Source organism: Lasioglossum baleicum, chromosome 10 (assembly GCF_051020765.1).
Source record: "Lasioglossum baleicum chromosome 10, iyLasBale1, whole genome shotgun sequence".
NCBI lineage: Eukaryota > Metazoa > Arthropoda > Insecta > Hymenoptera > Halictidae > Lasioglossum > Lasioglossum baleicum.
Window position 1 is genome coordinate 13,311,896 of NC_134938.1, and position 17,201 is coordinate 13,329,096.

Consider the following 17,201-nt stretch of genomic DNA (forward strand, 5'->3'; position numbering starts at 1 on the left):
CGAGATGGAATTTTTATTTATTAATTTTAAAATAATCTGTTTCAGTGCTCTAGTGCCCCTAATCACGCATCTCGAGTCAACAGAGGGAAAGAATAATCTCCGAAGGACATCCTGCATCGGCCATATAGGCGGAGGGGGTAGAAATCACCCCCTTCAAGGACGTACATTTTTGGGGCACTCTGTATATTGCGGATTGCATTTCTGATCAATATAAATATAAATAGATGAGGTCAAGAACAATGAAGTTATTTTTCAACAGCCATATAAATTATTTTAGGAAAATTACGAGATGGAATTTTTATTTATTTATTTTGAAACAATCAGTTTCAGTGCTCCGTATTCTAGTGTCCCTAATCACCCATCTCGAGTCAACAGGTGGAAAGAATAATTTCCGAAGGACATCCTGGATCGGTTGTAAAGGTGGAGGGGGTAGGCTAGCAGGGCTAGAGCTAATCGTCAGACATTTTATCCGTGAAAGCGTTTAGACCGTCGGCATTTGTACATTCCGGCCGCGTGTATATGTATATTTGGTACATATTTACACTCCGGCCGGAGTATTTGCACGAAACGGTTGTACCAGAGGATCTTTAAATATTAAAAGAATATTTGTCGGGCAAATCAGCCGGGGGTGGTCGGAGGGGAGTGTCCGGAACACAGTGTAACGTACGCCACGCGGGGATCTTTATTATTTCTAATCGGCTGGTCGATGATTACCGAATAAATGGCCGCGCGATATTTTGAATCAACAGGGAATGACTAAAGCTGGATGGGAAGCACGTGTAAATATATACACTGTATACAACGATAAATGTCGCTACGATTCCCCGTGTGTACGTACGCGCGAACGACGGTGACGTTTGAGTGTGTGGCCACGGTACACACACCGGGATTCTAGTTCGTTGCCATTATTGTCATTCAACACGACTATGTTTTTATTTTGAATTCGAGGATGGAAACTTATCTCTCTCTCTCTCTATCTCTCTCTCTCTCTCTCTCTCTCTCTTTCTCGCTCTCTCTCCCTATCTGTCGCACGTTAGTTCGTTGATTCACGATCCACGCTAAAGATCGCCGCGGTTTTTGTATCCCCAGCTTTTATGGAGTGTCATTAACCTGCTGTCAACTCCGAGAGCGACTGCCCTCTTGTTTGACGTGGTTTATGTTTTTTGTTTTATCGAGTCGTTACGTTGCCTACACTTACGATATTGCAAACAATAAAATATTGAAATTGATACGTGGATGTGTGCTTTATATAATGCAGCGTGTCGTTTTTGCAACTATGTTACTGTCGCGTTGTGGAATATCGTTTTATGCAACATGAGAATGTTTGTGTTTTTAATTTTTGAAAAAAGTGTGGACGAGGAAAATAGTCGTCAAAGTTTGCTGCAAAACTGGTGGATATGTTTGTCCATACGCTGGTCAAATTTTGTCACTATTTTTATAAAACATTAGAATGAATTTAATAATTTTTTCATATTAATTCGTCAACAATTAATTTTCTTTGTGTCTTCACTGAAGAGGATGATGAATAAGAAGAGGATGTCGATTAAAGAAGAGGATGTCGATTAAAGAAGAGGATGTCGATTAAAGAAGAAGAGGATGTCGGTTAAAAAAGAGGATGTCGGCTAAAGGAGAGGATGTCGTTTAAAGAAGAGGATGTCGATTAAAGAAGAGGATGTCGATTCAAGAAGAGGATATCGATTCAAGAAGAGGATATCGATTCAAGAAGAGGATATCGATTCAAGAAGAGGATGTCAATTAAAGAAGAGGATGTCAATTAAAGAAGAGGATGTCCACGACGAAATTAGGTTCGCGAGTTGTCACCGGCATCGTAGTCGAGCTATCCGTATCGTAAAAGGATCAAACGAAGAACCGAATGTCGACTATCGATCGTGTACATTACGGTTTACTGTTAAGCAAAGAGCAAACTGCTGCCTCGGCATAATTCGATACGAACCGTAGAATATCGGAACAACTTTGTATCGATATTCCCCGGCGAGGCATATCGAATTAATAGTTTGTACATACGCTGTAAATCGACGGCCCGTGCTCCAGGGGACGCCTATTGAAACCCGATAAAACGGCGTCGTATACGGCCAATATGGCGGAACGATTCAATCCTTGCAATTTTGTCCGATCCGTACATGGATTATCCGTAAAAAAATTTAATCCCGACATTCATCTTTCGCAAATTCTTTTCTCAAAATAAAATAACTAATTGTATACTAGATGCATGTCAGAATTAAAGCTTATTTTCAATACTACTTTGCAATGAATAGTTTTACAAAAGTGACTGTTTAATTATTATATTAATTTAATTAATATTAATATTAAAATTATATTATTAAGTATATTTACTTTTCTCATAATAATCGCAGCTCAAAATCGTCAGATTAAGACTTGCGTCCCTATTTTACCTTCCCCCTCTACAACGTTATTCCCCCACTTTCACGGACCAGTCACGTGACGTGATGCGCGTTCCCGATTGGCGCTTCCTTCCCTCATGTGGTTCAAAGTAATGCAACAGTATTTTTTGAAATTTTTTAAATGGATTTCATTTTGATTATCCAAATAAAAATTTTAATTTTAAATTCCCAGAAAATACAAATTCTGAATTACTGGTATAAATCTTTTCGGTCTATTCCAAAAATATAACATAAATCTGAGAATCAACCCCTAAATTGTTTTCCTCCGGGAGAAAATGGCCGGCCCCGGAATAATGAAATAATTGAAACAACGACAAAGAGTTAACTGGCAGCAAAGAATTGCAACCCTATAATTAACCACTTTAGCCAATCAGTTCCGTTTTATCGCGGTATCTGGCTCGCAGGGCAATCAAACGAGTGGGCAAATCCCCTTTCCGAGACTCGCTGACAGAAAGAACAGGTGGTAAGCGCGCAGCATGGGGTAGGCGCACGTCGAACCAGCCCCGTGGTAAACCCCATACGCAACACCAGACACCATGGGGCCACAGCTGGGCGCCGTGTAGTTGCTTAGCCCCCGACAACCCCTGGCTCCACCACTTCATGCTCCTTCGACCACCTCGAAAAAGAACGTGCGCCCCGTTGTGCCGCCAAACTTTAAGGGTTGGATCGTTTATTCCCGTTCTACTATGTGGTTTCGAGATTTCGATACGAATACAATTCTTGTGTTTATAACAATACCTTATTATTAAATTAATTTCCAGGAACTGCTCTTAAATTTTAACATGAAAAGTCAGTATTTTTTCAAAGTTTATCATTTTTCACAACCAGAGTTTGGAACTGAAAAATTTGAAAAAATTCACGAACATGTGTTTCGGTGTGTTGAACATGTTAGATTTTTTTCAGAATTTTCAGACGTGATTAAGTGTGGAAAATGGGGTCAGAACTGGTTTTTCGTTTTTTTCGCCGTAACTACCCTTATGGGTGAGCTACAGGGTTGAAACTTGGTAGAAAGGGTTCTATCTTGGTAACCTATCGAAGTAGCCATTTCCGGTCAAAATTGGCCGAAGGACAGTTTTTTATGTCGAAGGAGGTATTCGAAATTCAGTAGTGCAACTCAGCGACAAGTCAGACGGTCGAAAATTGGCGAAAATTTTCAAAAATCTCGGAAATTGAGAAAGTATTAGAAGCACATGATGTTTAAGGAGGTATTCGAAAATCAGTAGTATTACTCTGTGAAAAGTTAGACGGCCGCAAATTTTAGAATTTTCACTATTTTCACAGCCGCAATCTTTATATTTCTGAAATTTCGACAACTATTAAGTTTGTTTATTAAAACCCTTAATAGTAGGGTGTACATAAATAGTCCATGATGTTGGTACACAGATAAGATATTAATTGTATATTAAAAGTGTCTACAACAAGCACGCTTAAATAATAAATCGCAGTACAGAATTGGTAGTTATAATTAGTTAGGGATGATTTTTTAAACTGTTGTTCACTTCTTGATCTTCGTGCAAATGACTCTTGTCGTAAATGCCATAAGGCAGTGCCGGGCACGGTTGAGGCCCCTCAAATGCTTTTTTCCCCCTTCCTTCATAGTAACGATGGATACTGGTGGGGGGCAGTGGGCACTACGGTGGGGGACGGTCTTGTCTCAATCGAGACAAAAATGCCCATGTCTGTTCTAGGGTCATGTGTGTGGTTTCTATGGTGGTTTGTGGTTTGACCCTCCTGGTTCTGTTATCTTAGTTATTTTCGGTTCTTCTTAGGGTGGATGAAGTGTATGGTGTTGCGGTGATGATATGGGTCGGAGGATATGCTCCCGAGAATTTCAGATCAACTGTGCAATTAATAATCGAATTTTGTAGCGTTTTAAGGGCCTATGGCGGTTTTGTGGTTCATCCTTTTGGCTACCTTATCTTAGCAGCCATCTCTAATCGGGTCAACACCCAAATTTGGAGATAATTTTTCGATCCTTCTTAGGGTGGGCCTATGGTTCTGCGGTGGTCCTGTCGGTTGGATAATATTCTCAATTGCAAATAAACTGTATAATTTATAATCGATTTATGGAGCCCATCAGGGTCCATGGAGGTTAGGCGGATTCTTCTAACAATTCCCTTATTTCACACAATTCCCGTTGTAATTTTGAAAAGAAATGGCAATAAACTTGAGCTTATTTTGAAGCTCGGATAACAACAAAAATTTTGAAATAATATTAACACTAAACCTACCGACCATCAAAAGTGACTAATGTGTATGGTATTATAAAAATAACAAGATTAAATTTATATTCAATACATTAAAAAAATTTATTCAAACAATTCCCATGAAAACACCTTTACAATCTCAATAATTGCCCAATAAAATATCTAAAATGGGTCATGGCTCGTGGCAGGTTTAGTGTTAAATAGGAGAACAATAAATTTTTAATAATAATAGGATTTATAATAATTAATAATTTAATTAATAATAGGAGATAAATAAATTTTTAAGATTTCGCAATTTTTACGAAACACCGGATGCCAGTCACACTTTGTGCTCGGTGCGGTCAGCGTCGAAGAAAATTCCAAGTGCCGGAGGAGCTTGACCTCCACTTGACCCCTGCGATAACAAATCGTGCGGCAGCCATTAACGCCGCCGCGAAAGAATGATATTATTACAGCATTAATATGTTATTCGTATGAATGCGCTAGGTGTCCGGGCGACACTTGTGCCCGTTGATGCAAATAGGTCCTGATACTCCGAGAAGTAAACATTTTAATGAAAACAGGATGGATGCCGGGGACGTTATACGAAGGTATATGGGTGCATGGACACGCGAGCCACGCTCGGAACAGGCGCGAATTGTCGCCGCGTATGCAGCCGCGTGTTCGCATATGGCCGCGGAAGGTCGAGTGTGACGTGGTCTCCACTCCCGGCTGCGCAAATATTGATCGAGGTGTCGCCGTGACGAAAAATTCCACCGAACGGGAATACAATGTCCACGGCGCGTCGTGGAGTATGGCCGAACCGGAGGCTGAAGCTTCACCCTTCGCAGGGTGGTGAACCCGTCGAGGAAACACGATCTTGGTTTCGCCGTTTGCAAAAATCCACTTCGACTATTCAGAAATATTTTTCTTGCAACCCCCTCTCCTTTTCGAGACCGTGGAAAGATGTTCTCGAGAATTGCATAGAAAATTTTTAGGGGTCATTGTTCAGGGTAGCACCAGGGTAGAGAGTAGTCAAAGCCCCAAGCAGCAGAGTCGCCAGATGAGGGGAGGTAGAACGAATTGAGGGGAACAAGGTACCCCCTCTCCAGTACCGGATCAGTCACATGACACAGTGACGATAGATAAACGTCACTGTGGTAGTGGGGGTAAGGAAAGGTAGGAACACAAGTCTCAATTTGACCTTTCTGATATGATGCTTTCAAACGTAATTGCAAGACGACCTGGCGGTAGAGTGGGGGAAAGGCGTCGTAGAAGGGGAAGGTAGGAACACAAGTCTCAATTTCACTACTCTGATGTGAAGCCTGATGAGGGTAGGGAGCACGAATTGAGAAGAAGAAGGTACTCCCTCTCCAGTACTGGATTAATCATGTGACTAATTTGCCTGCGGCTGAAGAGTGGGGATGCTAGGCATGAACGAGTGGGGGAAAGGCGTCGTAGAAGGGGAAGGTACGAACACAAGTCTCATTTTGGCTACTCTGATGTGAAGCCCTCGAATAAAATTGCGAGAGAAAGATTTTTATTGGCTGACCCGCGAGAGAATGTCAGAGGTGTGGCGCGGGAATCGTTGGCACGGCGGAAGAGTGGGGTTGCTCGCCATGGAGGAGTGGGGGAAAGCCGTCGTAGAAGGGGAAGGTAGAAACACAAGTCTGATGTGAAGCCTGATGAGGAGAGGGAGCCCGAATTGAGGGGAAGAAGGTACCCGCTCTCCAGTACCGGATTAGTCATGTGACTAATTTGTCTGCTGCGGAAGAGTGGGGGACAGGCGTCGTAGAAGATCAATTTGGCTACTCTGATGTGAAGCCTTCGAATAAAATTGCGGGACAATGATTTTTATTGGCTGACCACGAGAGAATGTGAGAGGTGTCGCGCGGGAAGCGTTGACCCGGGGTTGCAGAAGAACAGATTCACGGGATCCGTTGAACCGTTAGATTCGTTTGGTGTACACGCAATTGCGTAAGTGCGAGGTGTCCGCGGCCGGGCACGTGTCGCGACGAGCAAATAACACGGTGCACACTCGCCGCTACCTTGGCACCGCGTGTTAACCAGGCTAACCAAGATAATCACTCATTACGAACGTTTAGCGTGGACGAGGACCGAGCCGTAAGCATCGTCGCCTCCCCATTGGTCATCGCTAACGTACGAATAACACGCGCCGCAAACAACCGAGCCTTCGTTCTGATTAGACGCCGATCTATTCCTTGTTTTTGGTACGCCTCGACGTTGCCGAGAATCGCGGAAACGATTCCTGGTACCGGATCTCTTTGCTCGCTGGAATGTAGTCCTTTCACGATCCAGCTGATCTGGCATTTATGGAAAATTTTTCTAGAAGATGTAACTTAGGCTTGTCAATAGCGGACACTTCACGCTTCAAAATGAGCTAACGAACATTGTCATACGATTTTTTCTAACGAAGTTACAATAGTTTACATTGCCATCCAGGATGTAGTGACTCCGGGTCAAGTATCCTGGGACTCACTCAAAGTGGTACAGAAACCGAACAAAAAATCGCAGCATGATTTTTTTGGGCTTGTTGGAAAACAAAAACTTCATTTTTCCACTGTTAAGTAATTACACTCGCGTAAAGAATTTTTTGGACTGCTCAGAGATACTTGAATTTGAAAAATGTCTGAACAACGAGTATTTCCACTTTTTGGTCCGTATCTCGGGATGAAAAAATTCGATCAAAAAGTACCAACAAGGAAGTTGATAGCGGAGGTTTCAAGCTTCAAAACGCGCTAAAAAGCATTGCCCTACGATTTTTTCAAACAAAGTTACAATAGTTTAAATTATCATCGAGGATCGAATTTTTCTTGTAGCGTGAGGTCCACGGGGCCGCGTTCGATTAAACGGCCTGTAACACTCGAGACAATCTAGCCCATAATTTTCAGGATCGCGGAGCGGCAGCAATTACCGTCGGCGTTACATTATTTAGCGTGTCGTGTCTTAACGACGATTCGGAACATTGTTCAAATGGTTGCTTTGATGTGAACAGAGGTGCAGTCGCAATAACGCCGTAGCAACACAACGGGGCTATTTGCGTAACCGGTCGAGGGGGGACGGGGAAGGGAGTGAGAGAGAGAGAGAGAGACGGAGAGGGGGTGGAGGGGCGCGGGGGTGAGGGGTTGCTGTTAACTGTTACGACGGTGTTTAACGTTCTGACGTGTTCGTGACAATTTAACAAGTCGCATGCACCAAGAAACTGCGCCTACGGTACGCGAACGCCGGCGCAGCAAACGCTCGCGGTAACGATCGGCGTATGCGGTGCGAGATTATTGAAATCTGTAATAGCGAACTGGTATCGCGTCGGCTTATCTCGGATACTACTATCAGAAACTCAACAATATGTACGCAAATTGATTAACCGATCTCTCCTGGTTCTCTTCTTTAATTACGCTTATTTATAGTCGCACCAACATTTATCCAGTGCGAGACAGCATTTATATTATTCAAATACAATAACTGGGATCTTATGGAAAATTAAACATTTTTTTGTGCTTAACAATTTACATACATTGAAAATAATGTATTGACTTGTGATCTTCCCATCATTTTTTCACAATTTCGTCTACTCAATTTTTTTATACATAAATAAGGTACAAGAGAGACTTTTATATTATTCAAATACAATAAATAGGATGTTATGGCAAATTAAACATTCTTTTGTGCTTAACAATGTACATACATCGAAAATAATGTATTGACTTGTGATCTTCCCATCATTTTCTCACAATTTCATCCACTCCATTTTTTTTATAAATAAATGAAGTACAAGAGAGACTTTGATATTTTTCAAATACAATAACTAGGATCTTAAGGCAAATTAAACATTTTTTTTGTGTATAATTATTTACATATGATACATTGCGAATAATATATCGTCATGCTTCAAGTCTTGTGATGTTCCCAACATTTTCACAAATTCATCTATTCAATCTTTTTATAAATAAATAAAGTACGCAGTCAAACGACAATTTTTAGTTTCCTATTTCTACAAGGAGTCTCCTACTCAAAATAAACTATTAAAATGAGAAATTACATAATGATCTAGTCGGAGCCACTAGATGAGAGGAGGGAGTACGAATTGAGGGGGAAAAGTTACTCCCTCTCCGACAGTAGCGGGTCAGTCACGTGACATTGTGACGACAGATGTGACACGCGTCACGTGACCGGGCTGCGACGGAAAAGTGGGGACACACAAGTCTTGGCGCATATGTAGTCAACCAAAATGTATACATACATATACATAGATATAATTTAAAACCTTTCTGTATTTAACATGTTTGCACAAATTCTCATTATAAGACTGTAACTGAATATGTATGTATATTAGCGAGTAAAGAATGGAATGTCAGAGGAACATCAACAAATTTTTGAAAGAAAAACAGTAAATGGGTACCTGGTTGACTACACAAGGGTTAATCTGACAATACTGGCGTCACGTGATCGTGCTGTGGCGAAAAGAGTGGGGGAATGGCGTCGTAGAGGGGGAAGATAGTTTAGGAACACAAGTTTCGAAATGACTCCATGTATATTGTTCAGAAAATGACCACGGTTTAAATACTTTCAGGATGCATTGTACGTGTTAAAAAAACATAGAAAAAAAAGACAGATACAGATCGGATTGAGTAACCCCCTCCTTTTTCGAAGTCGGTTAAAAATATGTTTTATAAAATTATAAAACCACACAGAGAATCACAGATACGTTCTAGTATGCAGTAGTTCGGCTGTTCAAAAAATTCCGGAACTCTCTTTCGAGCCCCGGAGGTGTGTTGAGGGCCTGGGAAACTTATCGGTCGGACAAAATGGCGATTGAGGCAGGTCAGGGCGGAGTGCGTAGGTCGAAAAAGTCGCCCGATTCCGTCGAATGAGGAGATCCGACGGTACGCGACGGGATCGCGGCGCGAACGCGTAACGTGGGGGACCTCCAGGTCCTGGTACGGTGTTTGAACGACAAATATTTTGTCATCAAACTTCTGTCGCGGGGAATCAGCGTGTCTATATGTGCAGGGCTAATACAAAGCGTTTCGCGGCCGTTTGCTAAAATCGGGTTACACGCCGGCCAACCCCTCGGTCTCGCGCGCGGTCCAAGAGGACGCGTTTCCGGTCGAAGACACGGCAACTCGTTTGCCTCGCCCCTCCCGCCACCACCACCCTCTCCTCTAGTTCCTCGGAGGATATCGCGCGATAATGAATTATCCAAACGCCCGGTGAAAGCGCGATGAGTTGTTTGGAGAGCGACGACGCTCGTTTCGGCTGTTTGGACGGGAAAGCTTCGAATAATCGGCCCGGCGGCGATATAATGGAGTCGCCCAAAAATTAGTAACATCGGATTTAGGGGCCCGTCGATACCAAGCAACTTTGGTCCTATACGTTTTCTTCGGAGTTAGGGGTGTACGAACATTAGGGTGGCTCTTAGTTTCAACATTTGAATGTTTTGCAGCATCGTCCCCCCCTTAGGATTATTCAAATAAATAAAAAATATCTCTGTGAAGTTTGAAGATCGAGCTCAAATTTTGCACAGATTTTTTATAATATTATTTATTGAAATAATCCTGGGGTGAAGGGGTGCCTACAAAAAATTGTTCTTCAAAATTAAATAAAACCAAACGCTGCACGGATACTGGAACGTTCGGATATTAGGATAACGGGGGTTTGGATACGGGAGACTCCACTGTAGAAACATGATCGTTGACAGTCGTTGACCGACGCGATGAACGAAAGGGCGGATCGCGTGGGGGGTGAAAAGAGGCGAATTAAAATTCATGAACGCCCGGAGCGGCGTCGAATTAAAATTCATGGCGGAATTATCGCTGGCTCCTCGAAAACAAAGGAACAGAACGAGTTAGGAGCCCACTCACCCAGTCGCGCGCGTCGGAAATCATCCCCGAGAAGAGTGTTCCGTGCGCGCGCGCGCGCGCGAGCCACGCTAATGCTGTCGACTTTTCGAGCGAGAGACAAGCCACCCCTGTTAATCTCTTCCGGTGGTGGAACCCTGTCGGTTAATTATAATTAACACGATCATAACACCGAGGGGGTCCGATTCCTTGGAAACATTGCCATTCAGAATTACGGGGAAGGAGATTCGATTTCTATTGGCGTGAAGATTCTCAGCTTGGTAAGTACCTAATCGGCGAAAGAAAATTATATTTGGTATCTGAATCAGTTTCTGCCGTGTATCACGAGGTTGTTGCATATGAAATGTTGCTTATAATTTGTTAATAAAAATGAGGACCATTGTGATCAAAGTATTCGGTAAGTGACTTTTAAGTTTCTTGATTGTGTTACGGTGGAAATTGAATTTAGTGGTCATTCGCGTTCTTCATTTCCAAGATTGTTATTGTTCAGTTTATTTTACAATGAACAAATATAGTCCATTAATTAACACTTTTTATTTTCTATTTTTTGATTATTGAAATTATAAAGATGTGTGTGCTGTCATTAGAAATTATTCGTTAAATTTCTTTATTTGAGCACGTATTATTATAAAAATTGTGAACAATTTAAATAAATTCAGACTTGTCATTTTTATGAAACAATATATATCCGATACATTTTGTGCTCGGTACGGTTAGTATTAATCATAATGTTCACACAATCTTCTGTATGACGATGGATGTTGGAACAAAATTGATTTAGAAGAAAGATTAGACAACTAAATTAATATTGAGTGAAACAAATAGAAAACATTTGGGTTCCACCAAGGGGTGTAATTTTAAATTTCGTGCTATTTTTGGTTCCCGAAGATTGCAGTTGTCCAATAGAAAAAAATTGTAAATTATAAAAAGTTGGAAATTATAATAAAAATTGAGAAAATTTGTTTTCCACCAAGGGGTTTCAATTTAAATTTCGCGCTATTTTTGATTCGTCAGGAATGAAAGTTAGATTAAAATTGTAAATTATAAAAAGTTGGTAATTATAAAAAATTGAGTAAAAAATAAATTGGAAACATTTGGGTTCCACCAAGGAGTGTCATTTTAAATTTCGCGCTATTTCTGGTTCCTGAAGATTGGAGCTGTCCAATAAAAAAAATTGTAAATTATAAAAAGTTGGAAATTATAATAAAAATTGAGGAAATTTGGGTTCCACAAAGGGGTGTCATTTTAAATTTCGCGCTATTTTTGATTCGGTGAAGTATGAAGATTAGATTAAAATTGTAAATGATGAAAAGTTGTAATTTATAAAAAAAATAGCGTCTACACCGGTCGAGACTGGCAGAGATTCGCTGAAAGACGAAGAGAGTGCATTCGTCAGCGCGAGAAGACCTGTCGATCTTTGCCCATTGGGTCATCATGTTTTCGCGTGTGCGGTTACGAAAGTCGCCGGCGACATTAATATTTCATTAATATTCGCCGAGTAATTCCTGGAAAACCGAGGACTGAGGCGCGCGCTTCATTAATGCGCGCCGTGTATACGGCCACTTTTACGGAGGCGTCGGTGTTTTTCAACGGGAAGAGAACGGAACTACGGGTTCGTCGAAGACGATGAAGAGAGACGGGCGAAACGGAAAAGAGAGAGACTAGCTCGGGTTAGGTCTGGCGGCCGATGGGTCCGAGGAAGAAGGAATTTCTCGTCTCGTCGTCGGAGACTGGTCGAGCCGGTGATGGTTAATTAAGTGCTAACAAGTAGAGAACCAGCTCGCGTAGCGAGCCATCTCGTCGGAGTAAAATCGTACGACGTGTTCGCCGCGGAAATAAAACCGAGAGGAGACGACGAAGAGAACCGGCCGAAGAAACGGAGGCGATGCTTTTACGCGGCTACAACTTTATTATTTTATTCCGCGCCGATGCGATGTACCGACTCGACCGAGAATTTTTCGTGAGGCACTCCCGCGTTGCCACCGGATCGTAAATCCATTCGGCTACAAAGTTGTCTTTATTGAGAAAAGGAATAACGTCAAAAAAATCGGATTTTATGTTTTTTTTAATTGTGATACACCCTAGCAACAAATATAAAAAAAGATCGAGGACTACCTCATTGCTGAATTAATTCTCAGAGGGGGTTACTTATGAAGTCTGCACTTTTTTAAATCTTTCCACATTTTTTACAACCAAAGTTTGCAACTGAAAAATCGGAAAAAATTCACGGACATGTGTTTCGATGTCCTTAATGTCTCAGATATTTTGGGGATTTTCAGACGCGATTAAATTTGAGAATGGGGGTCAGGACTGATTGTTCGTGTTTTCATCGTAACTACCCTTATGCGGGAGGTATGGGGCTGAAACTGGGCAGAAAGGGTTCCTTCTTAGGAAGTTGTCGAAAGAGCTTGAGTTGACCATCGCACAATGCTTTTTCACGAAATTATGACATTTTGAAGATCGAAGGCCTCAGGAGAGTCCATTTTTTCGGAGTTCTGTTTGTTTTTCATTTTTCACAACCAGAGTTCGCAACTGAAAAATCCGAAAAAATTCTCGACTACGTGTCTCAATATGTTAAGGGTACAAGATTTTTTCAGAATTTTCAGATGCGATTAAAAGTGAAAAAATGGGGTCAGGACTGATTTTTCGTTTTTTTATCGTAACTACCCTTACGGGGAAGGTATGGGGCTGAAACTTGGCAGAAAGGGTTCTGTCTTGCTAAAGCATCGTACACGTCTGCCCGGTTCCCGAGTCGTAAAGCTGACACGGTCGGCCAGCAGCGTAATCATCTCACGAAATGTTGATTTTGCTTCAAAGTTGCGAAGTATGACTTTCTACGCTTAATAGATATAGAATCCACGGCCTTCGGGTTCCCGTTAATGCATCAGTGTGTGTTACATAAGTGGAGTTGACAGCAAGCATTTTTTCCGTCTGTACATTGAGCAAGAATTACCATACTCTACGAAGAGAAAGGATGAGAAGAAGGAGGAGGCGTTCGTCTTGAACGGTACATTTTTCACGAGTCCTCGATTTCGAGAAACGGGACCGGATCGTCGAGAGGGTTCCCCCGATAGTTGAACAGAGAGAATACCGGCGGCCGATTTATTACCGTGTAAATAATTGTACACCGATTATCTGCAAATTACGTGGCTGGTGTATGCGTGTCAAAACTGTGTGCTCTGTCAGCAGAGCCTCGGAGTCTATACACAGTTGCTCGTGGAAGTATTGTACGCCGAGTAATTTGAACGTACTCGATGAAAGTTTGTGCGGAGTACTCGGCCGGAGATTAATGGGGCAAATACTTATCGATGCGCCCCGCGTGTTCCTGCAGCCACCTTCCCTCGAATCGCTCCCGCAGATTAATATCAAATATTTTTTCTCTGCTACCTGGGAAATCTCTGAAAATATCCCTTTCTCAGAGATTTTATTTATTTCCTCGAATTTCAACCACTTCAGTGCCGAAGAACGATGTGTGGGAAAAATTATTGTCTCAGAAATGCGTGTTCTTGAAAACGACGATTCCCAAGGTCATTTGAAACAAACTTTTCCTTTACGAAAATGTTCTCCGCGGCCTCGTTACGGAGTTATTAACAAAAACCACGGACCAATCAGGACGCCTACTGTGGGTAGACTCCGCCCCGGGGACGGGTCGCCCTCATTCGCCTCCTACGAATCTGTCAATAACTCATTAACAGTGGCCCGGAGAATATTTTCGCAAACGAAAAAGTTGCTTCAAATGACCTCGGGAATCATCGCCTTTAAGTACGACATTTTTCGGACGTAAAATAGTTTATTAATTTCTAGCAATATTAGAATTACTACAATTTTTTGTTGGAAGAACATTTGGTGTCGGTAATGTGATCTACAACAGAAAAAACTGATCCGTGCACCTAATATATCCATGACGCCATTTGTGGAGAGTAACTCCGATTTTCGGCTGGACGCTCAATTAGCAGGTTCTGCTTGCGAATCGTTTGGTCAGTGTCTAAATTCGCGTTTCCGCTTCGGAAGAGACGCGCAAAAGTTTCCTCAATAACAAATGTTCCCGATAAATGTTTTCAACGTTCAGTCTCCCTCGTTTTATTTCAGAGGATGAACACAGAGTTTTTGCAAATATTTTTCAACGACATGTATGTATGGAGTGGCTGGCTAAAATGATTTTCTAAAATTCAAACTCATCAGTATCGCCGAAAGATTTTCACGCGGAACAAAAACAAATTTTTTTAATAAATTTATCAATTTATGATATGTAAATTTAACCGTGCACCATTTTATCAGTGACTATTAGACTGCGGATCAGTATGCAGTATAAAGACACCAACAAACCACCCCAAAAATTGAATGAAAAATCTCCGAATCACACCCCCGGGGCAAAACAATAAAACCCCCGTCAAGGCCGCAACAAAGGCGAGTTAGCCGGTCATAATTCGCCGGTCGTGGATCTTATCTATCGCGGGGGGGGGGGGGGGTTGGTCCCAATAAAAGTTGGTGAGGCTGGAAACCACCCCCGGGGTGCGTCCACTGCGAGTCGAGTGAAAAGAGAGCCCGATGAAAACGGTGGTGGTCGCCCTCGTCGAAAACAATCCCGTCGATTGTTTCGGGTGGGGTTGATCTCGACGAGTCCCGGATCCGAAGTGGCCCCAGGGGGTGGTTGTCCTGGTCCGGGACGCGAACAAGACCGAGAGACACGCCGCGATATATTCGACGAGCGAATCAGAGTCTCGGTAATCCTGAGCGACAGGGAGGCTTAGGCGCCCCTCTCTGGAAATGGTAGCGAGGGTGGCTACGGTCCCTAGTCACGGGCCAAGGAAGGGAGGTTTAAATGCTGCAACCCCGTAACACACACACACACAGAGAGAGAGAGAGAGAGAGAGAGAGAGAGAGAGAGAGAGAGAGAGAGATCTTGTGCATTGTGCATTGGCAAAGCGCTCCGCGATTAGAGTGTACGCGGACACACGTCGTCCCCCTCCCCCTCAGGCTACGATCCTTGGCATCGGTAACCCCGTTGCGATCAAGGGTCACGAATAATGCCGGTTAAACGCTACATATTGCTCGGTTCGCCCGGAATTTACTCGGGGATTTGAATAACGATTTGTCGCCCGGCTCCTTCGATCTACTTCCCTCTCCCTCTGATACCACCCCCTCTTCCACCCCCCATACTCTCTCACATGCCGTCGATCAAGGGGGGAACGGACGCGCATAATAATCGAGATATTCCGCCTGTTTATGAAACGCTTATTTCCCAGCGATTTACGGGAATCGGGAAGGGGGTGCGGATTTCGAGGGTGGCGAAATTTGGAAGACGGTTCAGTCGGATATGTCATTTAATCTCGCGATGCTAGGGCCGATTGTGGAAGAGAAGAACGCACGAAACATAATATTGGCAATTATTTAAACAATCTCGTTTTTATTGATTTTTTTTGTAAATGTTTTACTGAAATATATCCGTGACGTTTTTCTGAGTGAAATGAATCCAAACACGACGCAGTTTGGAGCATATTTGCTTGTTTAATCCACGATACTGTGGAGCCTCGATTATCCGAACTGGTCGGTAGGACATGAGTGTGAAGATTATGTCTAGACTGCGGATCTTTATGGATTTATGAAGAAATTGGTTGGGCGAAATATAAAACAGTAAAATATTGTAAAGATTCAAGAATTTTGTAATGGTGCTTTTAATGTAACAAAGTCGCTAAGGAATGAAATCAATTTTTAGGTTATTCTATACATATATTTACTAATTTGTACAACAATGAATCGTGTTCTATAAGGACCATTTTAAATTGACCGATTTACGTCAGGAGAATTTAAATGGTTCGGATAATCGAGGTTTCAGTAAATATGCTTTGAAGTATGCCGTGTTTGGGCTCATTTTAATCAGAAAAGTGTCACGAATACGTCAACACCAATTTCATTACACATTGACCGAAGTAATTTCTTGTTTTTGGGATTTTCAATTATCTGAACAAATTCTGAGATTAATCAACTATGTTGATTTTTATGGAATCATTGAATTTGTTGAATGAATTCTTCATTGTCCCGAGTTTCTGCGTTTCCCTCACTCCGATCGCCATGTTTTTTCCCCGTTCGTTTTCCCGGGTTTATCGATTTCGACTTCTTGAAAATTTAGCCACGATCGAGAGCGACGCAATTAATGGGTCGTGACGGATCGCGATAATGGCCGGTTAAAAAGCGGCGCTCGACGTTCCGCATGCTTATAACTTGTTTCCGGCCGATAAACATTTTCCAGAACAAACAGAGCGGAGTCGAAACGCGGCGAATTATTGCGGTCGCCGGGGATAAAATTGGTTAATTAACGGGCACCGGCCTTTTTCGCGTTTTCACGCGCACGTACGAAAGATTTGCACGGGAATCGGGGGATTATCGATGGAAATTCGGCGACTCGGAACGAAATCACCTTCCGCTCGCATATATTAGATGCGTGACAGAGCGATATACCGTTTACAGTGCATTAGTTCAATATACATTACTACACATAACAAACGAGTGTGTTGCATCGTTGCCTACAAGGGCGACACGTGTTGCGTAAACAAGCTTTTGCTGTATTAAATCATTTATTTCGAGTGAGTGTCATATTATGGAAGATAACATTTTTCTTAGTCAGTTGCAAAAAACAGCATAAATAAGAATATACAGGGTGTCTCAGCTGAAGGAGGCCACCTAAATATATCCTTTATTTTTAATGACACAAA

General features: G+C 42.3%; 1 long non-coding RNA gene across 2 annotated transcripts in view; it reads left to right on the forward strand.

The window, feature by feature from the left end:
- Positions 1 to 17,201, forward strand: part of LOC143213170 (uncharacterized) — a 137,303-nt gene that overhangs the window by 102,134 nt on the left and 17,968 nt on the right. The window contains exon 4 of one of the 2 annotated variants that reach the window (XR_013009892.1): positions 46 to 7,711. The exons of the other annotated variant lie outside the window; for it this stretch is intronic. This is a non-coding gene — a long non-coding RNA (uncharacterized LOC143213170). Of the gene's footprint in view, positions 1 to 45; positions 7,712 to 17,201 lie in introns of those variants that run through there. 2 annotated transcript variants of the gene reach the window in all.